Genomic DNA, 15,892 nt, shown 5'->3' with positions numbered 1-15,892 from the left:
CTTTGGCGAAAGTAGTACAAGGATGGGTTACCTCCAAGGAAGTTCTCGTGTTCCACCCACTTTTTTTTTAGATGGGTCGTTCGACGTTACGCGCGACTGGAAATATGGTCCGCTGGTTTATACGCAAATATGCGTCAAGACGTAGGGGAATTTTAATTGATATTAGAACGAGAAGGAGAGGTGAAGTGTGAATGCACCAGGAAACAAATGACGGGAGGGGGAAGAAAGGAGAATGAGTGTATGTATTTACAGCGCAAAATGACACAGGTGCGATCATACCAGCACTCATGCACCGGATCCCATCAGAACTCCGCAGTGAAGTGTGCTTGGGCAAGAGTAGCACTCGGATGGGTGACCTCCTGGGAAGTCCTCGTGTTGCACCCATTTTTTTTCGGATGGGTCGTTCGACGTTACGCGCGAATAAAATTATGAACCGCTGGTTCATTCGCAAAGGTGAGTCACGGTGCTGGGGCATTATACTTTATATTAGAACGAGAATGAGAGATGCAGAGTGCACGCGCAAGGAAACAAATGACGGGAGGGGGGATGGAAGGAGAAAGAGTGTATGTATTTGCAGCGCAGAATGAAACATGAGCGATCATACCAGCACTAATGCAACGGATTCTATCAGAACTCCGCAAGTTAAGGGTGCTTGGGCGAGAGTAGTACTAGGATGGGTGACCTCCTGCGAAGTCCTTATATTTCACCCATTTTCTTGGGATGTCCTCGTGTTGCACCAATTTTTTTGCAGATGATTCTTTCGACGTTACGTGCGACTTGAATTATGGTCCGCAGATTTATTCGCAAATGTGAGTCACGGCGACATTACATTTTACTTGATATTTGAACGAGAACGGGAGGTGCAGTGCGCACGCACAAGGAAACAAATGATGGAAGGGGGAAGAGAGGAGAAGGAGTGTATTTATTTGCAGCACGAAATTAAAAAGGTGCGATCATACCAGCACTAAAGCACCGGATCCCATCAGAACTCCGCAGTTAAATGTACTTGGGCGAGAGTAGTGCTCGGATGGGTGACCTCCTGGGAAGTCCTCGTGTTGCACCCATTTTTTTTCGGATTTGTCGTTCGACGTTACGCACGAATCGAATTAAGAAACGCTGGTTCATTCGCAAAGGTGAGTTACGGTGCCGGGGCATTTTACTTTATATTAGAACGAGAAGGAGAGATGCAGAGTGCACGCGCAAGGAGAAGGAGTGCATGTATTTTCAGCACGAAATGAAACAGGTGCGATCATACCAGCACAAATGCACCAGATCCCATCAGAACTCTGCAGTTAAGTGTGCTTTGGCGAAAGTAGTACATGGATGGGTTACCTCCTGAGAAGTTCTCGTGTTGTACCCATTTTCTTTTTTAGATGGGTCGTTCGACGTTACACGCGACTAGAACTATGTTCTGCTGGTTTATACGCAAATGTGAGTCAAGACATAGGGGCAGTTGAATTGATAGTAGAACGAGAAGGAGAGGTGAAGTGTGAACGAACCAGGAAATAAATGACGGGAAGGGGAAGAAAGGAGAAGGAGTGTATGTATTTAAAGCGTGAAATGAAACAGGTGTGATCATACCAACACTAATGCACTGGATCCCATCAGAACTCCGCAGTTAAATGTGCTTGGGCGAGAGTAGTACTCGGATGGGTGACCTCTTGGGAAGTCCTCGTGTCACACCAATTTTTTTTTCAGACGGGTCGTTCGACGTTACGCACGACTGGAACTATGGTCCGCTGGTTTATACGCAAATGTGAGTTAAGAAGCAAGAGCATTTTAATCGATATTAGAACGAGAAGGAGAGGTGCAGTGTGAACGCATAGGGAAACAAATGATGGGAGGGGGGAGGGAAGGAGAAGAAGTGTATGTATTTTCCGCACGAAATGAAACAGGCGCGATCATACCAGCACAAATGCACCGAATCCAATCAAAATTCCGCAGTTAAGTGTGCTTTGGCGTAAGTAGTACAAAGATGGGTTACCTCTTGGGAAGTTCTCGTGTTGCACCCATTTTTTTTCAGATGGGTCCTTCGACGTTACGCGCGAATGGAAGTATGGTCCGCTGGTTTATACGCAAATGTGAGTCAAGACGCAAGGGCATTTTAATTGATATTAGAACGAGAATGAGAGGTGAAGTGTTAACGCACCAGGAAACAAATGACAGGAGGGGGAAGAAAAGAGAAGGAGTGTACGTATTTACAGCGCAAAATGAAACAGGTGCGATCATACCAGCACTACTTCACCGGAACCCATCAGAACTCCGCAGTCAAGTGTACTTGGGCGAGAGTAGTCCTCGGATGCTTGACCTCTTGGCAATTCATCGTGTTCCACCCATTTTTTTTCGGATGGGACGTTCGACGTTACGCGTGAATTGAATTATGAATCGCTGGTTCATTCGCAAAGGTGAGTCATGGTACCGGGGCATTTTACTTGATAATAGAACGAGAAGGAGAGATGCAGAGTGGACCCACAAGGAAACAAAAGACGGGAGGGGGGATGGAAGGAGATAGAGTGTATGTATTTGTAGCGCAGAATGAAACATGAGCGATCATACCAGCACTAATGCAACAGATTCTATAAGAACTATGCAACTTAAGGGTTCTTGGGCGAGAGTAGTACTAGGATGGGTGACCTCCTGCGAAGTCCTTATATTTCACCCATTTTCTTGGGAAGTCCTCGTGTTGCACTAATTTTTTTGCAAATGATTCTTTCAACGTTACGCGCGACTTGAATGATGGTCCGCTAGTTTATTCGCAAATATGAGTCACGGCATCGTGGCATTTTACTTGATATTTAAACGTGAAAGGGAGGTGCAATGCGCACGCACAAGGAAACAAATGACGGGAGGTGGAAGAAAGGAGAAGGAGTGTTTGTATTTACAGCGCGAAATTAAACAGGTGCGATCATACTAGCACTAATGCACTGGATCCCATCACAACTCCGCAGTTAAGTGTCCTTGAGCGAGAGTAGTACTCGAATGGGTGACCTCCTAGGAAGTCCTCGTATTGTAATAAATTTTTTTTCAGACGGGTCGTTCGACGTTACGCGCGATTGGAACTATGGTCTGCTGGTTTATACGCAAATGTGAGTCAAGACGCATGGCATTTTAATTGATATTAGAACGAGAAGGAGAGGTGAAGTGTGAATGCACCAGGAAACAAATGACGAGAGGGGGAAGAAAGGAGAAGGAGTGTATGTATTTGTAGCGCAAAATGAAACTGGTGCGATCATTCCAGCACTAATGCACCGGATCCCATCAGAACTCTGCAGTTAAGTGTGCTTGGGCGAGAGTAGTACTCGGATGTGTGACCTCTTGGGAATTCCTCGTGTTGCATCCATTTTTTTCGGATGGGTCGTTTGACTTTACGTGCGAATGGAATTATGAACCGCTGGTTCATTCGCAAAGGTGAGTCACGGTGCCGGGGCATATTACTTGATATTAGAACGAGAAGGAGAGATGTTGAGTGCACGCACAAGGAAATAAATGACGGGATGGGGGATGGAAGGAGAAAGAGTGTATGTATTTGCCGCGCAGAATGAAACATGAGAGATCATACGAGCACTAATGCAACGGATCCCATCAGAACTCCACAATTAAGTGTGCTTGGGCGAGAGTAGTACTCGGATGGGTGACATCCTGGAAAGTCCTCGTGTCGTACCAATTTTTTTTCAGACGGGTCGTTCGACGTTATGCGCGACTAGAACTATGGTCAGCTGGTTTATACGCAAATGTGAGTAAAGAAGTAGGGGCAATTTAATCGATATTAGAACAAGAAGGAGAGGTGTAGTGTGAACGCACAAGGAAACAAATGGAGAGAGGGGGGAGGGAAGGAAAAGAAGTGTATATATTTTCAGCACAAAATGAAACAGGTGCGATCATACCAGCACAAATGCACCGGATCCAATCAGTACTCCTCTGTTAAGTGTAGTTTGGCGAAACTAGTACAAGGATGGGTTACCTCCTGGGAAGTTCTCGTGTTGCACCCATTTTTTTTTCAGATGGGTCATTCGACGTTACGCGCGACTATAACTATGGTCCGCTAGTTTATACGCAAATGTGAGTCAAGATGCAGGGGCATTTTTACTGATATTAGAACGAGAATGAGAGGTGAAGCGTGAACGCACCAGGAAACAAATGACGGAAGGGGGAAGAAATGAGAATGAGTGTATTTATTTGCAGCAGAAAATGAAACATGTACGATCATTCCAGCACTAATGCACCGGATCCCATCAGAACTCTGCAGTTAAGTGTGCTTGGGCGAGAGTAGTACTCGGATGGGTGATCTCCTAGGGAGTTCTCGTGTTGCACCAATTTTTTTTTTGGATGGGTCGTTCGACGTTATGCGCGAATGGAATTATGAACCGCTGGTTCATTCGCAAAGGTGAGTCAAGAAGCAGAGGCATTTTGATCGATATTAGAACGAGAAGGAGAGGTGCAGTGTGAACGCACAAGGAAACAAATGATGGGAGGGGGGAGAGAAGGAGAAGGAGTGTATGCATTTTCAGCATGAAATGAAACAGGTGCGATTATACCAGCACAAATGCACCGGATCCCATCAGAACTCTGCAGTTAAGTGTGCTTTGGCGAAAGTAGTATAAGGATGGGTTACCTCCTGGGAAGTTCTCGTGTTGCACCCTTTTTTTTTTCAGATGGGTCGTTTGACTTTACGCGCGACTAGAACTATGGTCCGCTGGTTTATACGCAAATGTGAGTCAAGACGCAGGGGCATTTTAATTGATATTAGAACGAGAACGGGAGGTGAAGTTTGAACGCACCAGGAAACAAATGACGAGAGGGGGAAGAAAGGACAAGAAGTGTATGTATTTGCAGCGCGCAATTAAACAGGTGCGATCATACCAGCACTAATGAACTAGATCCCATCAAAACTCCGCAGTTAAGTTTGCTTAGGTGAGAGTAGTACTCGGATGGGTGACCTCTTGGGAAGTCCTCGTGTCGCTCCAATTTTTTTTCAGACGGGTCGTTCGACGTTACCTGCGACTTGAACTATAGTCCGCTGGTTTATAAGCAAATGTGAGTCAAGAAGCATGAGCATTTTAATCGATATTAGAACGAGAAGGAGAGGTGTAGTGTGAACGCACAAGGAAACAAATTATGGGAGAGGGGAGGGAAGGAGAAGGAGTGTATGTATTTTCAGCACGAAATGAAACAGGTGCGATCATACCAGCACAAATGCATCGGATCCCATCAGAACTCCGCAGTTAAGTGTGCTTTGGCGAAAGTAGTACAAGGATGAGTTACCTCTTGGGAAGTTCTCGTATTGCACCCATTTTTATTTTTAAATGGGTCGTTCGACGTTACGCGCAACTGGAACTATGGTTCGCTGGATTATACGCAAATGTGAGTCAAGACGCAGGGGCATTTTAATTGATATTAGAACGAGAAGAAGAGGTGAAGTGTGAATGCACCAGGAAATAAATGACGGGAGGGGGAAGAAAGGAGATGGAGTGTATGTATTTGCAGCGCGAAATGACACATGTGCGATCATACCAGTACTAATGCACCGGATCCTATCAGAACTCCGCAGATAAGTGTGCTTGGGCTACAGTAGTACTCGGATGGGTCACCTCCTGGGAAGTCCTCGTGTTGCACCCATTTTTTTTCGGATGGGTCGTTCGACGTTACGCACGAATGGAATTATGAACCGCTGGTTCATTCGCAAAGGTGAGTCACGGTGCCGGGGCATTTTACTTGATATTAGAACGAGAAGCTGAGATGCGGAGTGCACGTACAAGGAAACAAATGACGGGAGGGGGGATGGAAGGAGAAAGAGTGTATGTATTTGCAGCGCAGAATGAAACATGAGCGATCATACCAGAAGTAATGCAACGGATTCTATCAGAACTCCTCAAGTTAGGGTTGCCTGGGCGAGAGTAGTACTAAGATGGGTGACCTCCTGCGAAGTCCTTACATTTCACCCATTTTCTTGAGAAGTTCTCGTGTTGCACCCATTTTTTTGCAGATGATTCTTTGGATGTTGCGCGCGACTTGAATTATGGTTCGCAGGTTTATTTGCAAATGTGAGTCACGACGCCGTAGCATTTTACTTGATATTTGAACGAAAACAGGAGGTGCAGTGCGCACGCACAAGGAAACAAATGACGGGAGGGGGAAGAAAGGAGAATGACTGTATGTATTTGTAGCACGAAATTAAACAGGTGCGATCATACCAGCACTAAAACACCGGATCCCTTCAGAACTCCGCAGTTAAGTATGCTTGGGGGAGAGTAGTACTCGGATGGGTGACCTCCTGCGAAGTCCTCGTGTTGCTCCCATTCTTTTTCGGATGGGTCGTTCGCCGTTACGCGCGAATGGAATTATGAACCGCTGGTTCATTCGCAAAAGTGAGTCACGGTGCCGGGGCATTTTACTTGATATTAGAACTAGAAAGAGAGATGCAGAGTGCACGCACACGGAAACAAATGACGGGAGGTGGGATGGAAGGAGAAAGAGTGTATGTATTTGCAGCGCAAAATGAAACATGAGCAATCATACCTGCATTAATGCAATGGATTCTATCAGAACGCCGCAGTTAAGGATGCTTTGGCGAGAGTAGTACTAGGATGGGTGACCTCCTGCGAAGTCCTTATATTTCACCCATTTTCTTGGGAAGTCCTCGTCTTGCACCCATTTTTTTGCAGATGATTCTTTCGATGTTACACGCGACTTTAATTATGGTCTGCAGGTTTATTCACAAATGTGAGTCACGGCACCGTGGAATTTTACTTGATATTAGAACGAGAACGGGAGGTACAGTGCGCACGCACAAGGAAACAAATGACGGGAGGGGGAAGAAATGATAAGGAGTGTATGTATTTGTAGTGCCAAATGAAACAGGTGCGATCATACCAGCACTAAAGCACCGGATCCCATCAGAACTCCGTTGTTAAGTGTGTTTGGGCGAGAGTAGTACTTGAATTGGTGACCTCCTGGGAAGTCCTCTTGTTGTACCCATTTTTTTTTGGATGGGTCGTTTGACGTTACGCGCGAATGGAATTATGAACCGCTAGTTCATTCGCAATGGTGAGTCACGGTGCCGGGGTATTTTACTTGATATTAGAACAAGAAAAAGAGATGCAAAATGCACGTACAAGGAAATAAATGACATGAGGTGGGATGGAAGGAGAAAGAGTGTATGTATTTGCAGCGCAGAATGAAACATGAGCGATCTTACCTGCACTAATGCAACAGATTCTATCAGAACTCCGCAGTTAAGGGTGCTTGGGCGAGAGTAGTACTAGGATGGGTGACCTCCTGCGAAGTCCTTATACTTCACCCATTTTCTTGGGAAGTCCTCGTGTTGCATCCATTTTTTTGCAGATGATTCTTTCGACATTACACGTGACTTTAATTATGGTCCGCAGGTTTATTCACAAATGTGAGTCATGGCGCCGTGGCATTTTACTCGATATTTGAACGAGAACGGGAGGTGCAGTGCGCACGCACAAGGAAACAAATGACTGGAGGGGGAAGAATGGAGAAGGAGTGAATGTATTTGCAGCGCGAAATTAATCAGGTGCGATCATTTCCACTTTAATGAACCAGATCCCATTAGAACTCCGCAGTTAAGTGTCCTTGGGCGAGAGTAGTACTCGGATGGGTGACCTCCTGGGAAGTCCTCGTGTTGCACTCATTTTTTCTCGGATGGGTCGCTTGACATTAGGCGCGAATGGAATTATTAACCGCTGGTTCATTCGCAAAGGTGAGTCACGGTGCCGGGGCATTTTACTTGATATTAGAATGAGAAGGAGAGATGCAGAGTGCACGCACAAGGAAACAAACGACGGGAGCGGGGATGGAAAGAGAAATAGTGTATGTATTTGCAGCGCAGAATGAAGCATGAGCGATCATACCAGCACTAATGCAACGGATTCTATAAGAACTCCGCAAGTTAAGGGTGCTTCGGCGAGAGTAGTATTAGGATGGGTGACCTCCTGCGAAGTCGTTATATTTCACCTATTTTTTTGGGAAGTCCTTGTGTTGCACCAATTTTTTTGCAGATGATTCTTTCGACATTACGCACGACTTGAATTATGGTCTGCAGGTTTATTCACAAATGTGAGTCACGGCGCCGTGGCATTTTACTTGATATTAGATCGAGAACAGGAGGTGCAGTGCCCACGCACAAGGAAACAAATGACGGGAGGGGGAAGAAAGGAGAAAGAGTGTATGTATTTGCAGCGCAAAATTAAACTGGTGCGATCATATCAACACTAATGCACCGGATCCCATTAGAATTCTGCAGTTAAGTGTGGTTGGGTGAGAGTAGTACTTGGATGGGTGACCTCCTGGGAAGTCCTCGTGTCGCACAAATCTTTTTTTTCAAACGGGTCGTTCGACGTTACGTGCCACTTGAACTATGGTCCGCTGGTTTATACACAAATGTGAGTCAAGATGCAGGGGCATTTTAATCGATATTATAACGAGAAGGAGAGGTGCAGTGTGAACGCACAAGGAAACAAATAATGGGAGGGGGGAGGGAAAGAGAAGGAGTGTATGTATTTTCAGCACGAAACGAAACAGTTGCTTTCATACTAGGACAAATGCACCGGATTCCATCAGAACTCCGCAGTTAAGTGAGCTTTGGCGAAAGTAGTACAAGGATGGGTTACCTCGTGGGAAATTCTCGTGTTGCACCCATTTTTTTTTTCAGATGGGTCGTTCGACATTACGCGCGACTGGAACTATGGTCCGTTTGTTTATACGCAAATGTGAGTCAAGACGCAGGGGCATTTTAATTGATATTAGAACGAGAAGAAGAGGTGAAGTGTGAATGCACCAGGAAACAAATGAGGGGAGGGGGAAGAAAGGAGAAGGTGTGTGTGTATTTGCAGCGCGAATATAAACAGGTGCGATCATACCAGCACTAATGCACCAGATCCCATCAGAACTCCGCAGTTAAGTGTGCTTGGGCGAGAGTAGTACTCTGATGGGTGACCTCATGAGAAGTCCTCATGTTGCACCCATTTTTTTTCGGATGGGTCGTTTGACATTATGTGTGAATGAAATTATGAACCTCTGGTTCATTCGCAAAGGTGAGTCACGGTGCTGGGGTATTTTACTTGATATTAGAATGAGAAAGAGAGATACAGAGTGCACGCACAAGAAAACAAATGACAGGAGGGGGGGATTGAAGGAGAAAGAGTGTATGAATTTGCAGCGCAGAATGAAACCTGAGCGATCATACCAGCATTAATGTAACGGATTCTATCAGAACTCCGCAAGTTATGGGTGCTTGGGCGAGACTAGTACTAGGATGGGTGACCACCTGCGAAGTCCTTATATTTCACCCATTTTCTTGGGAAGTCCTCGTGTTGCACCAATTTTTTTACAAATGATTCTTTCGACGTTACGGTGACTTTAATTATGGTCCGCAGGTTTATTCGCAAATGTGAGTCACGGCACCGTGGCATTTTATTTGATATTTGAATGAGAACGGGAGGTGCAGTGCGCAAGCACAAGGAAACAAATGACGGGAGGGGGAAGAAAGGAGAAGGAGTGTATGTATTTGCAGCGCGAAATTAAACAGGTGCGATCATACTAACACTAAAGCACCGGATCCCATCAGATCTCCGCAGTTAAGTGTGCTTGGGCGAGAGTAGTACTCGGATGGGTGACCTTTCGAGAAGTCCTTGTGTTGCACCAACTTTTTTTTTGGATGGGTCGTTCGACGTTACGCGTGAATGGAATTATGAATAGATGGTTCATTCGCAAAGGTGAGTCATGGTGTCGGGGAATTTTACTTGATATTAGAACGAGAAGGAGAGATGTAGAGTGCACGCACAAGGAAACAAATGACGGGAGGGGGGATGGAAGGAGAAAGAGTGTATGTATTTGCAGCGCAGAATGAAGCATGAGCGATCATACCAGCACTAATGCAACGAATTCTATAAGAACTCCGCAAGTTAAGGGTGCTTCGGTGAGAGTAGTACTAGGATGGGTGACCTCCTGCGAAGTCGTTATATTTCACCTATTTTTTTGGGAAGTCCTCGTGTTGCACCAATTTTTTTGCAGATGATTCTTTCGACGTTACGCGCGACTTGAATTATTATCCGCAAGTTTATTCGCAAATGTGAGTCACGGCGCCGTGGCATTTTACTTGATATTAGATCGAGAACGGGAGGTGCAGTGCTCACGCACAAGGAAACAAATGACGGGAGGGGGAAGAAAGGAGAAAGAGTGTATGTATTTGCAGCGCGAAATTAAATAGGCGCGATCATACCAGCACTATTGCTCCTGATCCCATCAAAACTCCACAGTTAAGTGTGCTTGGGCGAGAGTAGTACTCGGATGGGTGATCAAATGGGAAGTCCTCGTGTCGCACCAATTTTTTTTCTGACGGGTCGTTCGATGTTACGCGCGACTAGAACTATGGTCCCCTGGTTTATACGCAAATGTGAGTCAAGAAGCAGGGGCATTTTAATCGATATTAGAACGAGACGGAGAGGTGCAGTGTGAACGCCCAAGGAAACAAATGACAAGAGGGAGGAGGGAAGGAGAAGGAGTGTATGTATTTTTAGCGCGAAATGAAACAGGTTCGATCATACCTGCACTAATGCAACGGATTCTATCAGAACTGCGCAGATAAGTGTGCTTTGGCGAAAGTAGTACAAGGATGGGTTACCTCCTGGGAAGTTCTCGTGTTGCACCCATTTTTTTTATCAGATGCGTCGTTCGACGTTACGCGCGACTGGAACTATGGTCCGGTGATTTATACGCAAATATGAGTCAAGACACATGGACATTTTAATTAATATTAGAACGAGAAGGAGAGGTGAAGTGTGAACGCACCAGGAAACAAATGACGGGAGGGGGCAGAAAGAAGAAGGAGTGTATGTATTTGCAGCGCGAAATGAAACAGGTGCGATCATACCAGCACTAATGCACCGTATCCAATCAGAGCTCCACAGTAAAGTGTGCTTGGGCGAGAGTAGTACTCAGATGGGTGACCTCTTAGGAAGTCCTCGTGTTTCACCCATTTATTTTCGGATGGGTCGTTCGACGTTATGCGCGAATGGAATTATGAACCGCTGGTTCATTCGCAAATGTGAGTCTCGGTGCCGGGGCATTTTACTTGATATTAGAACGAAAAGGAGAGATGCAGAGTGCACGCACAAGGAAACAAATGACGGGAGGGGCGATAGAAGGAGAAAGAGTATATGTATTTACAGCGCAGAGTGAAACATGAGCGATCATACCAATACTAATGCAACGGATTCTATCAGAACTCCGCGGTTAAGGGTGCTTGGGCGAGAGTAGTACTAGGATGGGTGACCTCCTACGAAGTCCTTATATTTCACCCATTTTTTTGGGAAGCCCTCGTGTTGCACCTATTTTTTTGCAAATGACTCTTTCGACGTTACGCGCGACTTGAATTATGGTCCGTAGGTTTATTCCCAAATGTGAGTCACGGCACCGTGGCTTTTTCTTGATATTTGAACGAGAACGGGAGGTGCAGTGCGCACGCACAAGGAAACAAATGACGAGAGAGGGGAAGAGAAGAGAAGGATTGTATGTATTTGCAGCGCGAAATAAAACAAGTGCGATCATACCAGCACTAATGCACCGGATCCCATCAGAACTCTGCAGTTAAATGTGCTTAAGCGAGAGAAGTACTCGGATGGGTGACTCCCTGGGAAGTCCTCGTGTCGCACAAATTTTTTTTTAGTCGGGTCGTTCGACGTTACGCGCGACTGGAACTATGATCCGCTGGTTTATACGCAAATGTGAGTAAAGAAGCAAGGGCATTTTAATCGATATTAGAACGAGAAGGAGAGGTGTTGTATGGACGCACCAAGAAACAAATGATGGGAGGGGGAAGAAAGGAGAAGGAGTGTATGTATTTGCAGCGCCAAATGAAACAGGTGCGATCATACCAGCATTAATGCACTGGATCTGAACTCCGTTGTTAAGTGTGCTTGGGCGAGAGTAGTACTCGGATGGGTGACCACCTGGGAAGTCCTCGTGTTGCACCCATTTTTTTCGGATGGGTCGTTCGACATTACGCGCGAATGGAATTATGAACCGCTGGTTCATTCGCAATGGTGAGTCACAGTGCCGGGGCATTTTACTTTATATTAGAACGAGAATGAGAGATGCAGAGTGCACGCACAAGGAAACAAATGATGGTGGCGGGGATGGAACGGGAAAGAGTGTATGTATTTGCAGTGTAGAATAAAACATGACTGATCATACCAGCACAAATGCAATGGATTCTATCAGAACTCCGTGGTTAAGGGTGCTTGGGCGAGAGTAGTACTAGGATTGGTGACCTCCTGCGAAGTCTTTATATTTCACCTATTTTCGCGGGAAGTCCTCGTGTTGAACCCATTTTTTTGCAGATGATTCTTTCGACGTTACGCGCGACTTGAATTATGGTCCGCAGGTTTATTTGCAAATATGAGTCACTACGCCGTGGCATTATACTTGATATTTGAACGAGAACGGGAGGTGTAGTGCGCACGCACAAGGAAACAAATGACGGGAGGGGGAAGAAAGGAGAATGAGTGAATGTATTTGCAGCGCAAAATTAATCAGGTACTATCATAACAACACTAATGCATTGGATCCAATTAGAACTCCGCAGTTAAGTGTGCTTGGGCGATAGTAGTACTCGTATGGGTGACCTCCTGGGAAGTCCTCGTTTTGTACCCATTTTTTTTCAGATGGGTCGTTCGACGTTACGCGCGAATGGAATTATTAACCGCTGGTTCATTCGCAATGGTGAGTCACGGTGCCGGGGCATTTTACTTTATATTAGAACGAGAAGGAGAGATGCAGAGTGCGCGCACAAGGAAACAAATAACGGTGGGGGGGACGGAACGGGAAAGAGTGTATGTATTTGCAGCGTAGAATGAAACATGACCGATCATACCAGCACTAATGCAACGGATTCTATTAGAACTCTGTGGTTAAGGGTGCTTGGGCGAGAGTAGTACTAGGATGGGTGACCTCCTGCGAAGTCTTTATATTTCACCTATTTATGCGGGAAATTATCGTGTTGAACCCATTTTTTTGCAGATGATTCTTTCGACGTTACGCGCGACTTGAATTATGGTCCGCAAGTTTATTTTCAAATGTGAGTCACGGCGCCGTGACATTATAGTTGATATTTGAACGAGAACGGGAGGTGTAGTGCGCACGCACAAGGAAACAAATGACGGGAGGGGGAAGAAAGGAGAAGGAGTGAATGTATTTGCAGCGCAAAATTAATCAGGTGCGATCATACCAGCACTAATGCACCGTGGCATTATACTTGATATTTGAACGAGAACGGGAGGTGTAGTGCGCACGCACAAGGAAACAAATGACGGGAGGGGGAAGAAAGGAGAATGAGTGAATGTATTTGCAGCGCAAAATTAATCAGGTACTATCATAACAACACTAATGCATTGGATCCAATTAGAACTCCGCAGTTAAGTGTGCTTGGGCGATAGTAGTACTCGTATGGGTGACCTCCTGGGAAGTCCTCGTTTTGTACCCATTTTTTTTCAGATGGGTCGTTCGACGTTACGCGCGAATGGAATTATTAACCGCTGGTTCATTCGCAATGGTGAGTCACGGTGCCGGGGCATTTTACTTTATATTAGAACGAGAAGGAGAGATGCAGAGTGCGCGCACAAGGAAACAAATAACGGTGGGGGGGACGGAACGGGAAAGAGTGTATGTATTTGCAGCGTAGAATGAAACATGACCGATCATACCAGCACTAATGCAACGGATTCTATTAGAACTCTGTGGTTAAGGGTGCTTGGGCGAGAGTAGTACTAGGATGGGTGACCTCCTGCGAAGTCTTTATATTTCACCTATTTATGCGGGAAATTATCGTGTTGAACCCATTTTTTTGCAGATGATTCTTTCGACGTTACGCGCGACTTGAATTATGGTCCGCAAGTTTATTTTCAAATGTGAGTCACGGCGCCGTGACATTATAGTTGATATTTGAACGAGAACGGGAGGTGTAGTGCGCACGCACAAGGAAACAAATGACGGGAGGGGGAAGAAAGGAGAAGGAGTGAATGTATTTGCAGCGCAAAATTAATCAGGTGCGATCATACCAGCACTAATGCACCGTGGCATTATACTTGATATTTGAACGAGAACGGGAGGTGTAGTGCGCACGCACAAGGAAACAAATGACGGGAGGGGGAAGAAAGGAGAATGAGTGAATGTATTTGCAGCGCAAAATTAATCAGGTACTATCATAACAACACTAATGCATTGGATCCAATTAGAACTCCGCAGTTAAGTGTGCTTGGGCGATAGTAGTACTCGTATGGGTGACCTCCTGGGAAGTCCTCGTTTTGTACCCATTTTTTTTCAGATGGGTCGTTCGACGTTACGCGCGAATGGAATTATTAACCGCTGGTTCATTCGCAATGGTGAGTCACGGTGCCGGGGCATTTTACTTTATATTAGAACGAGAAGGAGAGATGCAGAGTGCGCGCACAAGGAAACAAATAACGGTGGGGGGGACGGAACGGGAAAGAGTGTATGTATTTGCAGCGTAGAATGAAACATGACCGATCATACCAGCACTAATGCAACGGATTCTATTAGAACTCTGTGGTTAAGGGTGCTTGGGCGAGAGTAGTACTAGGATGGGTGACCTCCTGCGAAGTCTTTATATTTCACCTATTTATGCGGGAAATTATCGTGTTGAACCCATTTTTTTGCAGATGATTCTTTCGACGTTACGCGCGACTTGAATTATGGTCCGCAAGTTTATTTTCAAATGTGAGTCACGGCGCCGTGACATTATAGTTGATATTTGAACGAGAACGGGAGGTGTAGTGCGCACGCACAAGGAAACAAATGACGGGAGGGGGAAGAAAGGAGAAGGAGTGAATGTATTTGCAGCGCAAAATTAATCAGGTGCGATCATACCAGCACTAATACACCGGATCTCATCAGAACTCCGCAGTTAAGTATGTTTGGGCGAAAGTAGTCGGATGGGTGACTTCCTGGGAAGTCCTCGTTTTGCACCCATTTTTTTTCGGATGGGTCGTTCGACGTTACGCACTAATGGAATTATGAACCGCTGGTTCATTCGCAAAGGTGAGTCACAGTGCCGGGGCATTTTACTTGATATTTGAACAAGAAGGAGAGATGGAGAGTGCACGCACAAGGAAACAAATGACGGGAGGGGGGATTGAAGGAGAAAAAGTGTATGTATTTGCAGCGCAGAATGAAACATGAGCGATCATATACCAGCACTAATGCAACGGATTCTATCAGAACTCCGCAAGTTAAGGGTGCTTGGGCGAGAGTAGTACTAGGATGGGTGACCTCCTGCGAAGTCCTTATATTTCATCCAATTTCTTGGGAAGTCCTCGTATTGCACCCAGTTTTTTGCAGATGATTCTTTCGACGTTATGCGTGACTTTAATTATGGTCCGCAGGTTTATTCGCAAATGTGAGTCACAGTACCGTGGCATTTTACTTGATATTTGTACGAGAACGGGAAGTGCAGTGTGAACGTTCTAGGAAACAAATGACGGAATGGGGAAGAAAGGAGAATGAGTGTTTGTATTTGCAGCGCGCAATTAAACAGATGCGATCATACCAGCACTAATGCACCGGATCACATCATAACTCCGCAGTTAAGTTTGCTTGGGCGAGAGTAGTACTTGGATGGTTGACCTCCTAGGAAGTCCTCGTGTCGCACCAATTTTTTTTCAGACGGTTCGTTCGACGTTACGCGCAACTGGAACTATGGTTTGCTGGTTTATACGCAAATGTGAGTTAAGAAGCAGGGTGCATTTTAATCGATATTAGAATGAGAATGAGAGGTGCAGTGTGAACGCACAAAAAACAAATATTGGGAGGGGGGAGGGACGGGGAAGGAGTGTATTTATTTTCAGCGCCAAAT

At 45.6% G+C, this 15,892-nt stretch overlaps 21 pseudogenes; all 21 read left to right on the top strand.

Annotated features, from left to right (window-relative positions):
• Positions 1–265: 265 nt before the first annotated feature.
• LOC148269265 (5S ribosomal RNA) lies at positions 266–384 on the top strand (annotated as a pseudogene).
• A 561-nt stretch (positions 385–945) lies between these two features.
• LOC148269264 (5S ribosomal RNA) lies at positions 946–1,064 on the top strand (annotated as a pseudogene).
• Positions 1,065–1,241: 177 nt separating this feature from the next.
• Positions 1,242–1,360, top strand: LOC148269263 (5S ribosomal RNA; annotated as a pseudogene).
• Positions 1,361–1,567: 207 nt separating this feature from the next.
• On the top strand, positions 1,568–1,686 carry LOC148269262 (5S ribosomal RNA; annotated as a pseudogene).
• Positions 1,687–3,221: 1,535 nt separating this feature from the next.
• Positions 3,222–3,340, top strand: LOC148269261 (5S ribosomal RNA; annotated as a pseudogene).
• Positions 3,341–4,195: 855 nt separating this feature from the next.
• Positions 4,196–4,314, top strand: LOC148269260 (5S ribosomal RNA; annotated as a pseudogene).
• Positions 4,315–4,521: 207 nt separating this feature from the next.
• Positions 4,522–4,640, top strand: LOC148269259 (5S ribosomal RNA; annotated as a pseudogene).
• Positions 4,641–5,171: 531 nt separating this feature from the next.
• LOC148269258 (5S ribosomal RNA) lies at positions 5,172–5,290 on the top strand (annotated as a pseudogene).
• Positions 5,291–5,497: 207 nt separating this feature from the next.
• On the top strand, positions 5,498–5,616 carry LOC148269257 (5S ribosomal RNA; annotated as a pseudogene).
• A 561-nt stretch (positions 5,617–6,177) lies between these two features.
• Positions 6,178–6,296, top strand: LOC148269256 (5S ribosomal RNA; annotated as a pseudogene).
• Positions 6,297–6,856: 560 nt separating this feature from the next.
• Positions 6,857–6,975, top strand: LOC148269255 (5S ribosomal RNA; annotated as a pseudogene).
• A 560-nt stretch (positions 6,976–7,535) lies between these two features.
• Positions 7,536–7,654, top strand: LOC148269254 (5S ribosomal RNA; annotated as a pseudogene).
• Positions 7,655–8,215: 561 nt separating this feature from the next.
• On the top strand, positions 8,216–8,334 carry LOC148269253 (5S ribosomal RNA; annotated as a pseudogene).
• A 208-nt stretch (positions 8,335–8,542) lies between these two features.
• LOC148269252 (5S ribosomal RNA) lies at positions 8,543–8,661 on the top strand (annotated as a pseudogene).
• Positions 8,662–8,868: 207 nt separating this feature from the next.
• Positions 8,869–8,987, top strand: LOC148269251 (5S ribosomal RNA; annotated as a pseudogene).
• Positions 8,988–9,548: 561 nt separating this feature from the next.
• On the top strand, positions 9,549–9,667 carry LOC148269250 (5S ribosomal RNA; annotated as a pseudogene).
• A 562-nt stretch (positions 9,668–10,229) lies between these two features.
• On the top strand, positions 10,230–10,348 carry LOC148269249 (5S ribosomal RNA; annotated as a pseudogene).
• Positions 10,349–11,559: 1,211 nt separating this feature from the next.
• On the top strand, positions 11,560–11,678 carry LOC148269248 (5S ribosomal RNA; annotated as a pseudogene).
• Positions 11,679–11,883: 205 nt separating this feature from the next.
• Positions 11,884–11,997, top strand: LOC148269247 (5S ribosomal RNA; annotated as a pseudogene).
• Positions 11,998–14,893: 2,896 nt separating this feature from the next.
• On the top strand, positions 14,894–15,009 carry LOC148269246 (5S ribosomal RNA; annotated as a pseudogene).
• Positions 15,010–15,572: 563 nt separating this feature from the next.
• On the top strand, positions 15,573–15,691 carry LOC148269245 (5S ribosomal RNA; annotated as a pseudogene).
• Positions 15,692–15,892: the final 201 nt, after the last annotated feature.

Source organism: Carica papaya, chromosome 1, assembly GCF_054855325.1.
Source record: "Carica papaya isolate Zhongbai chromosome 1, ASM5485532v1, whole genome shotgun sequence".
NCBI classification, from domain to species: domain Eukaryota; kingdom Viridiplantae; phylum Streptophyta; class Magnoliopsida; order Brassicales; family Caricaceae; genus Carica; species Carica papaya.
Note: the sequence above shows the minus strand (reverse complement) of the source record. Positions and strands in the feature narration are given on the sequence as shown.